This window comes from Vombatus ursinus, unplaced genomic scaffold, assembly GCF_900497805.2.
Source record: "Vombatus ursinus unplaced genomic scaffold, bare-nosed wombat genome assembly UNPS02014820.1, whole genome shotgun sequence".
Lineage (NCBI taxonomy): Eukaryota > Metazoa > Chordata > Mammalia > Diprotodontia > Vombatidae > Vombatus > Vombatus ursinus.
In genome coordinates this window covers 18,829,015-18,847,725 of record NW_020954598.1, presented here as the reverse complement: position 1 = coordinate 18,847,725, position 18,711 = coordinate 18,829,015, and the positions used below count along the sequence as shown (strand labels likewise).

The window sequence follows — 18,711 nt, the reverse complement described above, 5'->3', positions numbered from 1 at the left end:
CCCCTTCTGTTTCCAGATGCCTCTTTTGGGGTATCTTTGGGTATTGTGATCTTGGGTAGCTTTTTATTTTATTTATCCATCAGCCAGGGCCTTTCCCCGGCTCCTCTCAACTGCCCCCTATCTCTAGTCTCAGTATTGTGTCAGGGGCAATTACTATCAGGTTGACTTAGGGTCAAGTATGAGACATCATTTCAAGTTACAAAAAGTATCTGCTTCTCCTCCCAGTGTCTGATTCAGCAGAGACCTTCTCTCATTGTGGATTCCATCTGGATCTCACTCTGGTTAGCCCTTTTCTTCAGAGAGGTCCTTCCTCAGAGTTGACAGACTGTCTTCATCATGGCCCTCTCACTATCTGATTCCCCCAGCCCAAATGCCATCATCTTGCCACAGCCTCTGGGAACGTCCCATCCCTGAAGCATTAGCCATCTCATCCCTCTTCCCCAAGTGCAACTGGGACAGGGATAGAGACAGATGCGGTGAAAAACAGACAGTTGGACATAGGGACAGGAATGGAAAAAGTAAGAGACAGGAATAGAGACAAAGAAAAGGAGCAGAAAGAGACTGAGAAATAACTAATCATGAGGAACGATTGGCCCTACCAGCTCCATCATGGAGATAATCAAGGCTGACTTTTTAGAAGGACTATCCCAGGATTCACTTAGCTCTGGCTCTGAAGTGGAAAGTTGAATTGCATGGGGACTTTCCCTTATGTGTTCAACTCAGCATAGGGGCATGGAGGAAGAGCTGTAGAGCTGAAGGATCGATGCTGATCCTTGTTGGACTGGTAATAGGAGTTGCTCTACCTGCCTCATCAGTGTAAGGCTACTCCCTTCTTCTAAATCCCATTTCCTTTGCCTCACACCTTGACCCTGTCTTAGTCCAAGACTTTGGTGATGGTGGTACACTGGGGTCGGTGGGCAGAGAATGGTTGGAGTCAAAGGACCTGGGTACGAATCCCAGATCTGCCACTTACTGTCTCTGTGATTTTGGGCCAGTCACTTAAACTCTTTGAGCCTCAGTTTCCACACTTGTAAAATGATGGGGTTGGACTCTAAGATCCTTTCCACATCTAAATCCATGATCCTGTGATCTCCTTTGATCCTCACATTACTCTCTGAAGGTCCTCCCTCCCCATTTTATAAATGAGGAAATCCAGGATCTGTGATTTGCCTATCATTGCACAGGTTGTAAGTAGCAGACTTAGGAGGACTCCTAACTCCAAATCCAAAACCCTTTCCTCTTCAGGGTGCTTCTTCCAGCCCATTCTGGGAATGTTGAGAGTTGAGAATGTTGATGATGACAATGACAGTGATTTAAATAAATAGCTCCCATTTCTAGAGGGCTTTCCTCACAACAGTTCTAGAAAATTTGTAAGGTAAATATTATTATTATTTTATCATTTTTATTTATTTAATATGATTTATTTATTATTTTATTATTTAACAGATGAGAAAACTAAGACACAAAGGCATTTAAATAACTTGCCCAGACTCACACATCTAATGTCAGAGCAGGGATTTAAACCCTGTGATATGACTATAAGACCAGTGCTGTCAGATGACTACAAAGGTCATCCTGTCTAGTCCTCTGCCTCCAAACAAGAGTATGCCTCTCTTGAGACAGTCCTTTCAGGAATCTTCTTGATCTCTACTAGAGATAGAGATCCTTGGAGAAAAGTAAGTCAGTGATTCTCATTAAAAGTCTCCATGGACAAAAGAGGCTGAAAGATCAAGTCACCCCATTTCTTAATGGATTATCTCATTGGGAATAGCCTATGGGATCTACATCCCATACATAGTACTGACCGAGGAAAAGTTGTAGTCAAAGAAACCCTAGCCCCCAGATTGGTCACTTACAAAATTGCACACACAGTCCAGGTCAGAGCTGTTATCCTTGCACATAGAGCAGGGATGTTCAAGGTGGGGTGGGGGGTATGAATGAAGTGGGAAGGTGTGGCATTCCCTGTAAACTCTTGCTGAGATGTAAAGCTGCAGTTGCTAGGAGAGAGCTGAAGGGAGGTGAGGAAGCCAGAGTGCATTCCAACAGGACAGATCAAAAGGAAAAGAGAAAATGAAAAAGAAAGAGGAAGGAGAAACAAACAGGGTGGGACCTTGAGGTTCCAGGGCAGCCCAATCCTCAGGAAAAGTCAGATTCCAGACCTTTTCCAAGAGGAGCACATATTTACCCTGGGATAGGCACTATTACCCTCAAAGTTTTCCAGCTATGCTTTTCTCCTTCAGTGGCAAGTTGGGTAAAGGGAACAGGGTAGGAGAGATGGGGAAAACCCTGCTTTGAGGTCCTTTTCCCAGAGGCCCTGAGCCCCTGCACAGCCTAACCTACTCAGAGTTGATCTAATTGAATCAGAGTAGGCATTCCCTTCCATCTCTGGGTTTCTGACCTTCCCTGTCTGAGGCAGATTGGCCCTAGAGGTTTATGACTACATATAAAGTTTGAGTCCTGTGAGGCAGATTGGCCCTAGGGGTTTATGAGTACAAGTAAAATTTGAGTCCTGTTCTCCATGCCCACCTCAGGTTCCCACCTCACCCCCATTCCCCAAAACAATTGGGATAATACCTGGGCCTTCCTTAACCTTCTTGCTATGTCCCTAAGCTGGGGCCTCTGGCTGGTCCAGTGGCCTAAACATGGGCTTGGACACACCTGTCTGATGCCATTCATTCTTAGAGCAGTATTTTGGCTTCTTTTAGTTTGAGTTCAATCAATCAATTCAACATAAACATATTTGCTGTGTGTCTAGTTCCTCAACATAGGCACTCAGGGAGATGCAAGAAAATAAAATACAGAAGTATGGTGAAAGCTCAGGGAGAAGAGTCCTTGGTCATGTCACTTCCTCTCTCTGAGTCTCAGTTATCCTACTTGTAAAATAACTGGGCTGCTCTCCAAGGTTCCTTTCAGTTCTTACATTCCATGATTTTGTAATTCTCAGCTCACCGTGAACTGGATTCATCAGGGAGGATTCATGGAGGAGGTGGGATTTGAAGGATGGACAAAAATCCCTCCTAGCACAAAATTGGGATAAAATCTCCACCTTTCTTGCCTCTGCTTCTCCTCCCAGAATCACTGTAATTAAGTTTGAATTCTATTGATCAGTTTAGGGGTTGTGGGGTGGGAGGGAGGAACCACCAGCCAGGAAGGCTGGAGTACTTATTTCTGAGACTTAGGTGGTGGATTCAGGAATCTTTTGGCAGCTAGGAGGAGAGAGGAACAATGAGCGGAGAACTTTGATCCCTCTTCATTCCCTCCCTATATTCTCAAAACTGAGATAAGACCGCTTCCTCCAATCCTCAAGCTGAGGGGAATAGATTGTCCCCCACCGAGGGAGTGTCTGGGGGCAGGGAATGGGAATGGGGATGGAGATGGGATGGAGAGAGAGAGAGAGAGAGAGAGAATCTTTCCATAGTGGGAGTGGAGGTAGGCTGTGGGCCAAGAAACATCCCTTCCTCATGGTTCACTCTTCAGTTCCAAATCTCTGTACTGTTGGTGAGAGGGAGAATGATTAGTAAGAGAGTCACAGAGAGACTGAGGACGGGGGGGGGGGGGGGGGGGGGGGGGGGGGGGGGGGGGGGGGGGAGGGGGAGGGCACATAGACAAACACATTCAAGGAAAAAGACAGACACAGGGAGAAAGATCACTATGTCCCCCGCAGCTGTATGATGCCATGATTTGAAGACCGGACAGAGGAAAAAGGAGGGGAAAGAACATACACACAGCTAGAAAAACAGTGACAGAAACAAAAACATGGAGGGGAATGGGTAAGGATAGACTTAACAGAGACACATAGAGACTGAGACTCCGAGGTGGGCAGGAGTGAAAGTCAGAAGACTTCTTAAGAGACTGAGACAGGAGATAGAGGACTCAACCTTATTTGCGGAGGAGCTAGATACTCTCTACCCTTACACACACACACACACACACACACACACGAAACACAGCCTATGGGGCGAGGCGGCAGCAGAGTTGCAGTTTGGGGGGCCGAGGGAAAGGAGGGGCCAGGAGGGAGAGAGGGAAGGAGGGAGACCTCGGCTGAGGAACGGGAGAAGGAGGGGAGGGGCGCGGTGAGCGGCGGGCTCCAGGCCGGCCTCGGAGGCGGCCCTTGGAGGCTCTGGGCGGAACTGGGCGGGTCGCCGGGGTTCCCAGCACCTGGGTGAGGTCTCGGCCGCCCCGCCCCCCACTCCGCACTTCCTTGTGTGACGGTACCCGGAGCCAGAGGAGACCGGAGCGGCGGTGTCCGGGCCCCGGAACCGAGCGAGAGAGGGAGCTCCCCCGGCCCCAGAGCAGAGGGATCCTGGGGCTGTGAGATCCTCCCTACAGAAGCGAAGAGATACCCCTTCACCACCCGAGAGATCCACTCCCCCGCCCCTCTCCCCTCCTCCCCGGAGCCAGAGCCGAGAGACGCCTGGGCCAAAAGATAGCCTGCTGCCCCTCCGTCCAGCAGAACCGAGGCACTCTACGAGGGAAGAGACTCCTTGGACTGAGTGATCCCCCCACTCCAGGGGCGGAAAGACCCCAGGGACCTAGAGGTTCTCGTCCGCCCCCCAATTCCCAGGGCGGAGAGACCCCAGACTACTGGGCGATCCCTCCGCCCCCAGGGCTAAGGCACTCTGGGGACCTAGCGATCCCCCCCCCCCCCCCAGGCCGAGACGCCCCAGAAACCCAGCGATCTCCACCCCTACGGGCGGAGCAAGCTCCTGGACTGAGACTCCCTCCGACCTCCTGAGCGCCAAGTTCCAGAGGACAGAGATTCCCGCCCCCCTCCTGGAGCGCCGAGACGCACCCTAGGGGCCTCGACACTCCCCAAAGCCGAGAGCCAGAGATTTCTCCCTCTCGATCCCCCCCCCCCCCCCCCCCCCTCTGGAGCGCGCAGAGCCTAGAGGCTGCGAGACTCCCCTGGAACTAAGAGACAGATTCCCCCCCCACCCTCCACCCCCACCCCCACCGCCTTCTCTCCACCCCCGGAACTAAGAGAAGAGACTCTCCACCCCCTATCCTCCTCCATCCCCTCCCGCCCAGTCCCAGATCGTGAGGGGGCCGTGAGAACGGTCAGCAGAGAACCACACACACACACACACACACACACACACACCTGAGACCACCCCCGGTCCCAGAGCAGAGAGCTCTCCCAGACCGCTTCGGCCCGCGTTGACCGGGATACACCCTCGCAGACGAGGAAGGCTACCGGGCCTGGAGAGACCCCTTGCTCAGGAGAGGCAACCCTCCTTTCTTGGCTACCGGAAGGTGAGGAGGTAGGAGGGAACTGGGAGAGGGGCTAAGAACCCCTCACCCGTCGGGATTGGGGATTGGGAGAGGAACCCGGGTCTTTTCAGGGCAGTCAGGGCTACCAGTCTCCTGGCTCTGGACTTTGGGAGTTTCGGGTCCCTTCTGAAGCTGAACTAAGTGAAAACTATGGCCGATGGCCCCTTCTGCTGCCTTGCCTTCGCAGTGAGCATTCTTCAGGCTTTCTCATTTGTCAGGAGTCTCCTTGCGTCTCTGTCACTCTTCTCTTGATCGAGGAAGACTTCTGTCTCTCTCTCCAGGAGCTTGATAACTCCTTTATCGGGCATTTTCCACCCCCTTCCCCATTTATCATCTTCCATGCATGCATGTCTTCTCATCCATAATCCCCTCATTCATTTCACCCCAAACTCATCATCTCCCCCATCATTGTCTGCAAAAAGCATCATCCCTGTTCATTTTCTCCTGTTGTCCCCCACCCAACGTCCCCTATTCTATCATCCCAGTATTTTCCCTCATTCATTGTCATCTAGTCTTTAATCCTCTTTCCACTTACCTCTATCCATCATCCCACATTCATTATCCTCCATTTGTCATCTCCACATCCATTGATCCCCTCACTTATGCCCCCTTATCCATTGCCTTCTCATTGTCAACCATTCGTGTTTTTCCTGCCATACTGGTTCATTTGTTGCTTGGTCTTACCTTGTCCCACCCACCACTCTGTCCCCCTTATCCCCTTGGGCTTCTCTTCCTTTGCCCCCTCTTTTGTGTTCCCACCCTTCCTCCAATATCCCCTCCATCCTAGTACCTCTCCTTCTGCCCTTCTTCCAGCTATATAATGTTCTTCTTATCCTATATCTGACTCCTTTTCCTGTCAAGACAAAGGAGGAGAGCTTTAATTTGGGAAAGTGACTACCTGCTTTCTACATCTCTTATCCTCTTGCGCCTGAGGTCTCTTTCTTCCTTCTTCCAATTTTTTCTCCTTTCTGTGCCCTAGACTCTTTCTCTGTCCCTGTCTCTTATCTTCCTATTGCCACCTTTCCTGAACAGCTGTACCCCCTATTTCAGCTGGACCAGTAGATCTGGGGCTCATCCTGGACCTCTGGAAGGGAAGTCTGGACACTTCTTGGTTTGATGAATTTTCTGTCTATGTGTTGGGGGGAAGGGTGTAGAGAATGAACCCATCTACTCCCACACATGGAAGTCATCATCATGCATGATCCCTTGCATTTCTAAGTTTTGGTGGGAAGTGGAGAAAAAGGGTCAGTCCTTATCTGACCATTTTTTCTCCCTCCCTCCCATGACTGGCAGCAATGGGAAAGATTTATGGCTAGGGAATTTCTCACCACCATCTAGGTGAATTTTCTTGGGGGTTCTCCCTGTATAGTTTCTTTATGTGTGTCCATCTAGCTCTCGGTAGAGTCTGCATTTTTCTGTGTCTGTGTTCTTTCTGTTCCTGCGTGACTACTGTCACTCTGTCCTACATGTCTCTGTGCCTGTTCCATGTCCCATCTCTTTGTGCCCCAGTTGTGCCCTGTGTCCAGTGTGACTGAGTTTCCTCTGTCTATGTCTATGTCTGTCTCTTGTCTCTGAATCTTGCTGGAAATTTAGGTATCGGGGCAATTTATCCATGTAGACATTACATGGTGAATTTATACATGTATCCACCTGACTCTTTGTGTGTGTGTGTGTGTGTGTGTGTGTGTGTGTGGTTTCCTTTTTTTCCCAACGTATCCCCAGACATGCTGTAGCAACCTGTGACCAGGTCACTGAGAGGTGGAGACCCAGGTCATTTGGGCTTCCTTGTGGTAGGCGTAGTTTGAACCAGAGTGCCTGCTGACAGGCCAGCAGAGGGCGAATATGTGACTGAATGTGTGGGAGGCAGTGAATATGAATGTGACTGTGCGTGATTGAGTGACTGTTACTGTGTGGGTATGTCTGGTTGTGTGTGTGAGTGTGCATGACTGTGCAAATACCTGCTGTATTAGTGTATGAGACTTACTCTCTGTGAGAGTGTGACTCCACGCTTTATTCTGGGATTGTGTGCGTGCGTGCATGCGTGCGCGCGCTTGTGTGTGTGTGTGTGTGTGTGTGTGTGTGTGTGTGTGTCTTTGCATTTCTGTGTGTTCACAATGCTTGGAGAAAGTGGCTTCTCGGGTGGAGATTTGAGTACCCTAGCTATGGCCTCTGACCTGTATTGAAAGGAAGGTTTAGGAAAGACTTGGGGTTAGTCTCTCAGTAATATGATCACACAGTTCAATGAGCATTAAACATGGTGTAGAGGAGAGCGGGCCTCAGACTCAGGTTCACATCTTGCCCTATCTCCCTGTCACTCCATCCTACGTGTCTCTGTGCCTGTTCCACATCCCATCTCTTCGTGCCCCAATTCCCTGTGTCCAGTGTGACTGAGTATCCTCTGTCTGTGTCTATCTTCTGTCTCTGTGAATCCTTCAAGGCCCAGCTACAATCCCACCTTTTACTGGAAATCTTTCCTACTCCCTCTTAATTCCAGCACCTCCCCTCTCTTGATTATTTCCTATTCCTGTTTCTATGTATTTGCTTGCATGTTGTCTCTCATATTAGATTATGAGCTTTCTCAGAGTTGCTGTGATTGGTCACTGTGTCCAATTCTTTGTGACCTCATTCGGGGTTTTCTTGGCAAAAATACTGGAATGTTTTCCATTTCCTTCTCCAGCTCATTTTACAAATGAGGGAACTGAGGCTAACAGGTTCAAGTGACTTGCCCAGAATGTCTGAGGCCTATTTGAACTCAGTTTTCCTGACCCCAGGCTCTGTGCTCTATCCACTGTGCCACCCAGCTATACCTTTGAGTGTAGGGACTGTCTTTTGCCTTTCTTTATATGCCCAGCACATAGCACAGTGCCTGGCACATAGCAGGTGCTTAATAAATGTTTATTGACTGAGATCTGCATTGATAAAAAAGGGTTTCATCATGCCTATGAAATTGCAGGTCTGGACTGAAAACCCACAACTTTCCAGGTACTGTGCATGACTCTGGGGATAGTCAGATGTGGAAAACAAAACAGTCTTTGCCCTTGGAGAACTTAGACTTTACAGAGAGGAAACATGTACACAGATAAATAAATACTGTTATTTCCTGGGGGCTGGGGAAGAGCTCAGCTGACTGGAGGGATCGGAAGAGGCCTCTGGTAGGAGGCATCATTGAGCTTGACCTTGAAGGGAACTAGCAGTTCTGAGGATGAGGGGCCAGTACATTCCAAGCTTGGGGGACAGCCTGTGCAAAGGCATTGAGGTGGAAGATGGAGTGTTGATTGAGGTGAACAACCAGAAGGCTAGTTTGGCTGGAAAAAAGCCTTTGGGAGGAGCACAGTGAAATCAGCCTGGAAAGGTCAGTTGGAGCAAGATTGGGATGGGCTTGAAAAGCCAAAGAGAGGAATTTAGGGGCAGCTAGGTGGCACAGTGGATAGAGCACCGGCCCTGAAGTCAGGAGGACCCGAGTTCAAATCTGGCCTCAGACCAAACACTTGACACTTACTAGCTGTGTGACTGTGGGCAAGTCGTTTAACCCCAATTGCCTAAAAAAAACCAAAAACACAAAGAGAGGAATTTGGATTTCATCTTTTGGGCAATGAGAAACCAATGGAGCTTTTGGAGTAGGGAAGTCACACAGTCCAGTTTGAGCTTTAGGAATTCCAATTGGATAGCTGTGTGGAGGAGGGAATAGAGATGGGGAGCAGGGGATGGGGGGAGACTGGAGACTGGGGGACCAATTAATAGACTCTTGAGATAGTCCAGACAAGAAGTGATGAGGACCTGACCTAGGATGGCCGTGATGTGAATGGAGATAAGGAGACAGGGCCGAGACATGTAGAAGACTATAATTACATAGGTACTGGGTACAGGGAAAACCAGATTCATAAAGTAAAATCTCTAGATAATGCCAAGATTGGTTCTAGGCTTGATTCTTGTCGGAGATCCCTGCCCTCCTTCCTTCTTGCCCCTCTCACTCTAGTCCACAGTTCCCAAGTGCTAATGTAGACTGGAGCAAACATGGTATGGTAGAAAGGACACTAGATTTAGGGTCCCAGGAGCCAGCGTGGTGGAAAGGGCACTGGATTTGGAGTCCCAGAATTTTGGTTCAAATTCCACCTCTCCCTTTTACTACCTGGATGACCTGGAACAAGTTATCTCACCTATCTGACCCTCAAATTTAGGGAATTGGACTATAGGCTCTTTCTAAAGCTCTAAATCTATGCTCCCAGAATCTCTTTGCCTGGCTTACTAAGAGAATTACAGAGGGAAGTTAACCCCAGGAAGGGAAACTAGACATCTGGGTAATCTACACATTGGGTTATTAGGCCCTGGATAATGGAGAATAGCCTATTCTGGGTTGATTCTGGGCTATGGCTGCAGGGGATTGACACCGTTTAACAGGAAGAGATCATTAGAATTTAAATTAAAAGTTAGAATAATTTAAAGTTAAAAAAAAAGGAGAAATATTAAGCCAGTGAATACAGCTGTGCCCTTGGGTTTGGGTCTGTGGCCTTTTGGACTAGGGCAAAGGAGATAGTTATGCAAGTGTTTGTGGCTTGGGGGATGGCTGTGAGAATCAGGTTATAGACTGGGGAGTGGTTCATTCAGTGCTCAGCATTTGACTGCCCTGTGTCCTCTCCCTGGCTTGGTTGGAACTCCTAGAGAGAAAGGATTCTGGTTTATTTATCTTTATCTCTCCCTTAGTGCCCAGTAACAGGGCTGGGGTGTTCATTAAAGATTTGGCACCACAGAACGAACATCAGAATCAAGAGACCTTAAAAACCATCTAATCCAGGGCTTTTTAACTTGGGGTCTGTGAACTTGTTTTTTTGATAGATAGATAGACACACAGTTAGATAGATTACATCAATAGAATTGGTTTCTTTTGTAATCCTATGTATTTTAATTTATGCATTTAAAAACATTCTGAGAAGGGGCCCTTAGGCTTTTCGTTAGAAGGTAAAAGGGGTCCATGATAGAAAAAAAAGGATAATTTAATCTAATTCGACCTCCTTCATTTTCTAGATGTGTAAAATGAGACAGTACAGGTAAGTGACTTACTTAAGGCCACACAGCAAATCAGCCACAGAACAAAGACTAGAAAAAATCCAGATCTCCCACCTCCTAGTCTGATCTCCTTTCTACCCCTCTACTTGTAGATTCGAAAGGTATTTTTGAAGAGGTTATCTTACTCACCCTCTCTCTGTCTTGACCCGGAAGGTCTGGTGGGGATTGGATGCCCTTTGGTTTCAGCTAGTGCCAGCCCCAACTGTATCTTTCTTATTCCTCAAAATCACCTGCTATACAAGGACCTTGGACAAAGAGTGAGACCCTAGCCAGGAACGACAGGTAATGATGATCCAGGGGCTTCCTCAGTTCCTGAGCAATTTTGCTTTCTCATTGTTTCTTTTTCGTTGCCCTTTTAATGTCAAACACCAGCCCTCTGAGGAAGCAGGCCACGTTATTTGCCTCCGATTATTGGTTTAGAGTGTTGGGCCCTAGGATGCTGGCCAAGGTTGGGATGCTGGGATGGGTTTGAAGATGGCTGCCTGGGCTTAGGATGCTGGTGTCCTCTTCGTGTAACTTTTAGGCAGTTTATGTTTGATATGTGGCTCCTTTGCTGGGTTCTGGTTGGGCGTCCTGCTCCTCAGGATTTCCAAGTACTGGTTTAGAGGAAGGAGGTTGTAGGCTGGAGAGGAGAAGGATGGAAGATTGTAGGATAAAAGGAAAAGGAGGAGGAAGTTGTTGAGGTAACATATTACCTTTCCGTCTGTGTGTAAAACACTGCACTCATTGTTGGTCTGTGGCCCCCAGCCTCTGCTTCTCCAACCATGTGGGCAAAGGAACTTTAGGCAGGTTCCCTTTGCTGGAGAGGGAAGGGTGGGTTCTGCATCTGAAGGAGGGGCTGTACTTTGGGGGATGCTAGACTCTTAGAGTGTTAGAACCTTATCATCCTAGGATCAGACACTTACATCTAGAAGAGAAAGTAGAGAGCAAGCTTCTCACCGAACATAAAAGGAAATTGAAGCCCAGAGAAGGGAAATAGCTTGCTGGAGGCCGTAGAGTGACTTAATGCCAAGGGAAGCACTCCAGCCCCAGTCTGCTGACTCTCTGAATGCCTTCTTAGCTGGTTTTGTGCCTCTCTGTTATATTTCCTACCCCCTAGGCTAACCCACAGTATAAGAGAAGTAAGTAGAAGTAAATAGGCGGGGACCACTGGAATGGAATGGAATTTGAAAAGACCATGGGAAGGATCGAAACTTCATATCTTTCTTCCACTGGCCTATCACCATTGCTGTAAATTCTGCCATTACCAATTCATTCCTGTGGGCTAAGCATTGCCCTTTCCAGGATGCTTTTGAAAAATGCCAATTTAGTTTAATCCTCAGAAGAGTAGCATATCAAATCACTAATAGCTCAGAGTGGACAAATTTGTCAGAAGCTTTCATTCATTCATTTAACAAACATTTATTAAGCACCTACTATTTGCAGGAACCTTTGCTAATCCCGTCGGGGAAGACACATTCTGTTAAGCTATGATCCCTGTCTAATCTATGGCAGATTTCAAGAGAAGGGGGTCCTAGAAGGGCAGAAAGATAGGGAAAAAGAAAGCAGGATTCCTGCCCTTGCTACTCTGCAGTTTTCCCTGGGAATGCCCCAGTTCTTTTTCTTCCAGGAAGTCTTCCCTGACTAGTTCTATCTTGCCCTGGTCTCTCCTTATCCTGATATCATCTCAACAGATTTGAGGATACATTTATGTGCTAGTTACCAAGGATTTTAATGTATCTTTAACATATGAGGGTGGGATGCTCTGTGTGAAGGGCAGCTTAGAGTGGGGACTTTGCTGGTTGTGTCAACTTTCTGGGGCCTCTATCCCTTCCCAAGTCTTACCTAGAGATGTTTACTCTTCTCTCAGATTCTCCTTCCTACTCAATTAGAAACTTTGTCAGAAATTTGAGCTTGTTGAGCCCTCTGGCTCTGTCCCTCCACTTCATGGTCCCCACTTTTGTCACCTGGCCCTTTCTTCCCCTCTTTTCTGGGTGTTTGTCACAATGAAGAAGACTTGTAACATAGCTGTCAAGGGTAAGGTTGCACACACACAAACACAGAACAAGAGAGTGTTATCAAAGAAAACCACTCAGAGCCGGCTGGGTGAAGCATCCCTCCCTTTATCCTCCTTACCATGCTTGGCTGCATGCTTCTTTCTAGGCCTGGAGCTCTTTCCCTGCCCCCCAGGCCAGAGGGAATGGTATCTGCTGTCCCAGAACACCCAGTACTGGTTTGGGATCAGCCTACCTGAGCACTTTGGACTAGACTTAATCCCTGGCTCACTTTCAGCCGTTTCAGAAGCCCTGTTTTGCTGGTGGGCTTTGGGTCTTCCACCCACAATCTAACATTGAAATGCTAGCACAATCTCTTTCTTCTGTGGAAAGATGGTAGAGAACAAAATGAAAACCTGTCATGTACATTAAACTTTTTTCATAGATTTATAAATTATTAGAGCTGAAAGGGACCGTAGAGATCATTCTAGTCCAACCCTCTCATTTTACAGATGGAGAAACTGAGGCCCAGAGCTATCAAGTGGCTTTCTTGAGGTCATATAATAAGTGAGTGGCAGGCCTTCTGATGCCTAGTCCTGTGTGCTCTTTCAACTACAGTTTTCCCAAAATATTTACTGAATGCTTCAACTGATATCCCCATCACTACATCCTGTCTCCCAAACTAGAGCAATGTTGACACCTTTATTTTCATCAGAACAGAAGTTTACAGGGCACTTTTCTCTCTCTCCCTCCTCTCTTCTCATTCTTCCCTCCCTCTTCCCTCTTCCTTCATTCCTTCTTCCCTATTCCTTTCTTCCTCCTCTCTTCCCCTGTTGACCATTGGTACACCCCACCAAGGCAGAACCAGAACAGCAATCTGGGGATCCAGAGCCCAGGAGCTGGATTGGCTTTCCTGGAATCTGGACACCCAAGATGGGGTCCTGAGAACGTAGGGAGGGGACAATGCTGAATCTTAGAGGGCTTGGGAATGCTTAGGATCATCGTAGGAGAACAGGATCTTTAGAAGAGGGGATATCTCGAAGTGTCAAGCTGGGCACAGTTCAGATGGCCTAAAGAGCCAGGCAGGGAGCTCCCCACTGGGAAGTCTCATTCTAGTGATTCAGGCAGCTGGGGGATGGGAAAAGGGGGAGAGGAGAAGAGGTGTGGCTCTCCAAGGCCTAAGACTTGGGGGGAGGGGTTCAGCCCTGCCCCACTTCCCCCCTTTACTTCTCCCTTTTGCTCTGAGGAACTTAATTCTCAGCTTCTCCAAATAGAGCTGAAGAGAGAGGGAAGAAGAAAGGAGGGAGGAAGGGAAGTATATATATAGGTCCAGCCTCAGATCTTCCTTTCTTTTCCATTTCCCATGTGAATTTCATTACCTAATGAAGTTAATTAGTCTTAGGACAGTGCCACTGTCATCCTCCCTGCTACCCCTTACTTATCACATACATAGGCACATATATATATCATACCCAAAGATGCACACATACACACACACACTCACAGACAATAGAATACAGCCCTTACCTATATACTCATAAAGCATGTGCATAATCAACCAAAAAGCATTTATTAAATGCCTACTATGTATCAGGCACTGTGCAGAGCACTGAGAGTACAAAGAAAAAAATAAAATAATTCTTGCCATCAAGGAGTTTATATGCTACCAGGGGAGACAAGGTGCATGTATATCCATATTTATATGTGGGCATATATGTTTGCAGTTATCATTTATGTGACTGCACATGTATGTACAGGCACATGTGTACATGTTGTGTGTATATACGAATGATACACATGTACACATACATATGCATGTGTGATATATTCATATACAAAAGAAGTACAAAATACAAGGTAATTTTGGAGAGTATATCTAGATATATGTATGAATGTTTACACATACAAAAGAAATACACAAGGTAAAGGTAATTTTTGAGGGTGCATATATATGCATGAATATATGTACATATGAAGAAGATACAAGCTCAGGCCATTTTTAGAAGGAAGACACTAGCAGCTAAGGGGATCAGGAAAGATTTCATGTAGAAGGTGACCCCTGAGCTGGATTTTGAAGGAAACTAGGAATTCTAAGTGGCAAAGGTGTGGGAGGGGCAGGTTCCAGGAATGGAGTTAGCCCATGCAAAGGAACAGAGACAGAGATGGAATGTGGTATATGAGAAACAGTAGGTACAAGAAGGGGAATAATGTTTAATGAGTCTAGAAAGGTAGGTTGGGGCCAGGTTGTGAAGGGATCTAGGTGTCAAACTGAAGTTTTTCTTTGATCCTCAACGTAATAGGGAGCCTTTGGAGTTTATTGAAAGAAGATGTTGACATGATCATCTTCACTTTCAGCCAATTGCTCTGGCATCTGAGTGGAGGCTAGATTGGACAAGGGAGAGATTTGACTCAGGGCTTCTACAGTAGTTTTGGTAAGAGGTGAAGGCCTGAACTAGGATGAGTCAAGGGGCTGGTTGTAAGATGTTGTTGTAAGAGACGTAAGAAAGGTAAGAAGGGCAAGACACAAACACAGAGAAATACACACTCAACACTGATGTATGATCATATACCTTCACACATTGAGGTAGGCACACGGCTTTGTCACACAGACACACAGAAGTTCTGGGATGTTGAGGTCACGTCAGCTTGGTCTTGGAAGACTCTTTGGACATAGACAGAAGGTGAGAACATCCATGATGGATAGGTGTGGGTCAGTTGGTGGATATGCCAAGAGATGAGGCCTCTTGACATTTTCTCTGGGGTCATACTAGTCTTAACTGTGCCACTAACTTTCTTTTAAAAAGATGTTTATATTGATTTTTTTTTTACATTTCCTAAATTTCTCCTATATCCCATAATATTGCACTACATTCATATGCCACAATATATTTAGCCATTCCTGATCATTGATTATTTACTTTATTTCTAGTTCTTTTTTGCCACTAACTTTCTGGGTGACTTTGGACAAGTCCCTTCTCTTCATTGGACCTTGGTTTCCACAACTGTGCCATGAGGCAGTTAGACTAGAATTCAGGGGTGGGGAACCTGCAGCCTCAAGGCCACATGTGGCCCTCAAGCCGCAGGTTCCACACTCCTGGACCAGATAATCTCCAAGGGCCTAACTTTCTAGCTTCTATGGTTCTGATTCTAGGCCTTCTTAATGCTGGGATAGAAACTGTATCATGCAAGGGTTCTTATCCTGGGGTCTGTGAACTTGTTTTTTTTTTTAAAGTTGATAATTATATTTCAATATAATTGGTTTCCTTTGTAATCCTATGTATTTAATTTTATGCAAATAACACTATAATTTTCAGAAGCTGTTTATAGACTTCACCAGACTAGAACACCCAAGGGGTCTGTGACACAAAAAGCAGCTAAGAGCCCCTGGTCTGGTGCTAGATAAAAACGATCAGCACTTATTATTGTTGGTGATGATAACAGTGATCAAACATTCACTCTTCCCAGAATTCCTCGGTGCTCCTGGGCCCCTCGGGCTTCTGCTAGCTTGCTATTATGATTCTGCAGTTTTAAAAGGGAGAGAACCATGTTCCCACTCTGGATGAAACTTACCTTGGACTGAATAGTCAGAGACTTTGCCCCTAAGTTCAGAAGCCATCATTTCCTTGAGCCTCTTGCAAAGCTGGCCTCAGGAACTAGGGCCAGGCCAGAGGGTGTGACTCATGCATTAAGTGGAGTGAGGGATTGACAGGATCAGATGCAGCAGTTCTGAGAAGATGGGAAGAGGGGTGCAGGGAAAACTGTCCCAGCAGAGACCAGGGGTCTGCTTTTGCCTTGCTACTGGCTGTGTGAGCTGGAGCAAGTCCAAACCTTTCTTTGGCCTTCAGGGTTTTCCTCCATAAAGTCAAAGGGTTAGATTGGATTTTTCAGATCCCTTCAAGACCTGTCCATCTGTGGTCGTTAAGCAGTGAATGATACATGTCATGTATCAGTACATGTCATGTACATGTCATGAATGGTACATGTTTGTGTGTGCAGTATATTGTGTGACATGTGAGGTATATGGGCCACTGTTGGGTATATGGTATAGTATGTTTCATGTATATATTTGTCATATGTGGTTATGTTTATATGGTATATGTGAGTGGAAGATTGTACAGTAAATGAGACATGTGTGGTATTGTATGTGGGGTGTATATAGAGTGTGTGGTATATGTCTATGAGATGTGCGGTGTGGGTTGTGTAAATAGTATTGTGATTGTGGAGAGGGTGATATATGTGGTATGTGTGTGGTGTTGTATGTGGGTGTGTGTGTAATATAATTTGTTTTGGTCTTGGATGTGTGTGGATATGTGGTTTGGGGGTGTATGGTATGTGGCATATGTATATGATAGGTATGGTATATGAGTATATTTGGATAGTATGGCTATGTGGTATGGGAGGTATATGATGTGTGGTACTGTTTGTGGTGAGTGGTGTGGGAGATGTGTGGTGAGTAGTGTGGGAGATGTGTGGGTGAGTGGTATTATATGTGGGGTTTGTCTACAGTATATATGTATGGTACATGTGCATGATATGTGGTATGTGGGTATGTGAGGATGGGATGTGTGAGTGGTTGGTGTGTGTGGCATATGTGGTATGTTGTGGTACTGTGTATAGTTGTGTGTGTGTATAAGGAGAGGAGCTTTGTGTCCTGGGTTGCTATGGAGGAGGCCTCCCCTCTTCACCCCTCCCCTGCTCACCCCTCTTGAGGAGAAGGCCCCCCCCATCAGCTGCAGCTGAGACCGTTGGTGGCTGAGAACTGGGAGGAAGCTTTGGGGAGTGTGGTTACAGGTGCTGTCAGAGGCCTCTCTACCCACGTGGAGAAAATGTATGGAGGCAGGTGTCAGCGACTGGCATCATTCTCTTGTATCCTCGGTTTTGTTCTGAGGCCCTCAGGAGTATACCCAGGACTCTTTTTTGGGGGGGGGGATGAGTGCTTTGGGGAAGGCACTGGCTTGATGTGACCTGGGTGAGAGGTGTAGGGAGACCAGGGAGATGGGCAAAATATGTTCAAGAATCCCTGAAGGTTTCTCTAGGGTTATGAGTGAGGTTGAGTTTCCTAACTCTACCCCTTGCTAGGGACGTGACTGGATAAAGTATTTCACCTTTTGAGCCCTCTGTTCTGTCATCTGTAAAATGGGATAATAATACTTTTTCTGCCTCCCTCAGAAGGCTATTATGGAAAGGGCTTAGTAAACCCCAGATGGATATAGAAATGTGAGCTGTCTCTAGTATGACTATTCTTATTACATGTCCTTGAGGTCTTTAGAAAGCTATCTTCATCAGCACCTCAAGTAGACTTTCCAGTTTATGCCCAGCCAGCTCCCCATTTTGGAAATACTGGTGAGAGGGAGTGAGGCATCTAGTGAATTTCCGGCCTGTATAGTTCCCTTTGGGGCTGAATTAGGAAGTGGTTTACAAGATGGATGGTCCTTCACCCTCCACAGCTGGCTGAGTGTCTTGGGGGAGGGCAGATACTGTCCATCTGCCCCCATCACCTGCCATGCCCAGGAACACTGGGAAGTAGCAGGCCAGATCTATCAGCTATGACAGTGTTGCACCTCATGGGCCCCAATGCCTCCAACTGCAGGAGAGAGGCACAGTGGGAAGTGACCTGAACTTTTTCCTGGTGGTGCCTATACAGAGGGCACTTTTTACCATGAAGTTGTTTATTAGGTAAGGGCAGGAATTTGGTGCCTCTGGAGATAGCATTCCCCAAAGCCTGGATTTTTCACTCAGTTATATGTCAAAAATGTAATTTCCTGGGGTCATGGATCATAAATGAGAATATCAGAGCGGAAAGGTGCTTAGAGATCATGTAGTCGAATCATATGTATTTTATTGAGGTAGAGAAAGACCTTGCCCAAGTAACTTGCCTAAGGTCACATAAGTTATCAGTGGCAGAGAGTCAGGATTAAAACCCAGGTCTCTTGATTCCCAGCCCCATGTTCATTCCACTGTTTTTTTCTGTTTTGTTTTTGTTTTTGTGTGTTTTTTTGTTTTTTTTGGCTAGGCAATGGGGTTAAGTGACTTGCCCAGGGTCACACAGCTAGTTAGTGTTATGTGTTTGAGGCCGGATTTGAACGCAGGTCCTCCTAAATCCAGAGCTGGTGCTCTATCCACTGCACCACCAACTGCCCCCCATTCCACTGTTTTTACAGTGTATTTATACCTTTCATGTAGGAATGTACAAGGATAAGGGGAAGCTGGATCTCCATCAGCATCTCTACAAAAATTCTCCTTTCCTTTCATCTTATTTCGCCCAGGGGCAAAATTAGAATTAAAAATGCAAATTACTTTAAAAGTAAGTGACCCTGAGAGGCAGTGCTGTGATGCTGGTCCCCCCTCCTCTTCAGACCCCCAATTAATCAAGCAATAAACATTTTATTAAATGCCTACTACA

At 46.7% G+C, this 18,711-nt stretch overlaps 1 protein-coding gene across 4 annotated transcripts in view; it reads left to right on the top strand.

Annotated features, from left to right (window-relative positions):
* Positions 1-4,205: 4,205 nt before the first annotated feature.
* The window catches only part of PRKCD (protein kinase C delta), a 59,540-nt gene continuing 45,034 nt past the window's right edge, over positions 4,206-18,711 (top strand). For 3 of the 4 annotated variants that reach the window (XM_027837242.1, XM_027837241.1, XM_027837238.1), the window contains exon 1: positions 4,206-5,253. The gene's annotated coding sequence lies outside the window, so the exon portion shown is untranslated. Of the gene's footprint in view, positions 5,262-18,711 lie in introns of all 4 variants that reach the window. The other variant, XM_027837239.1, reaches the window with a different exon arrangement.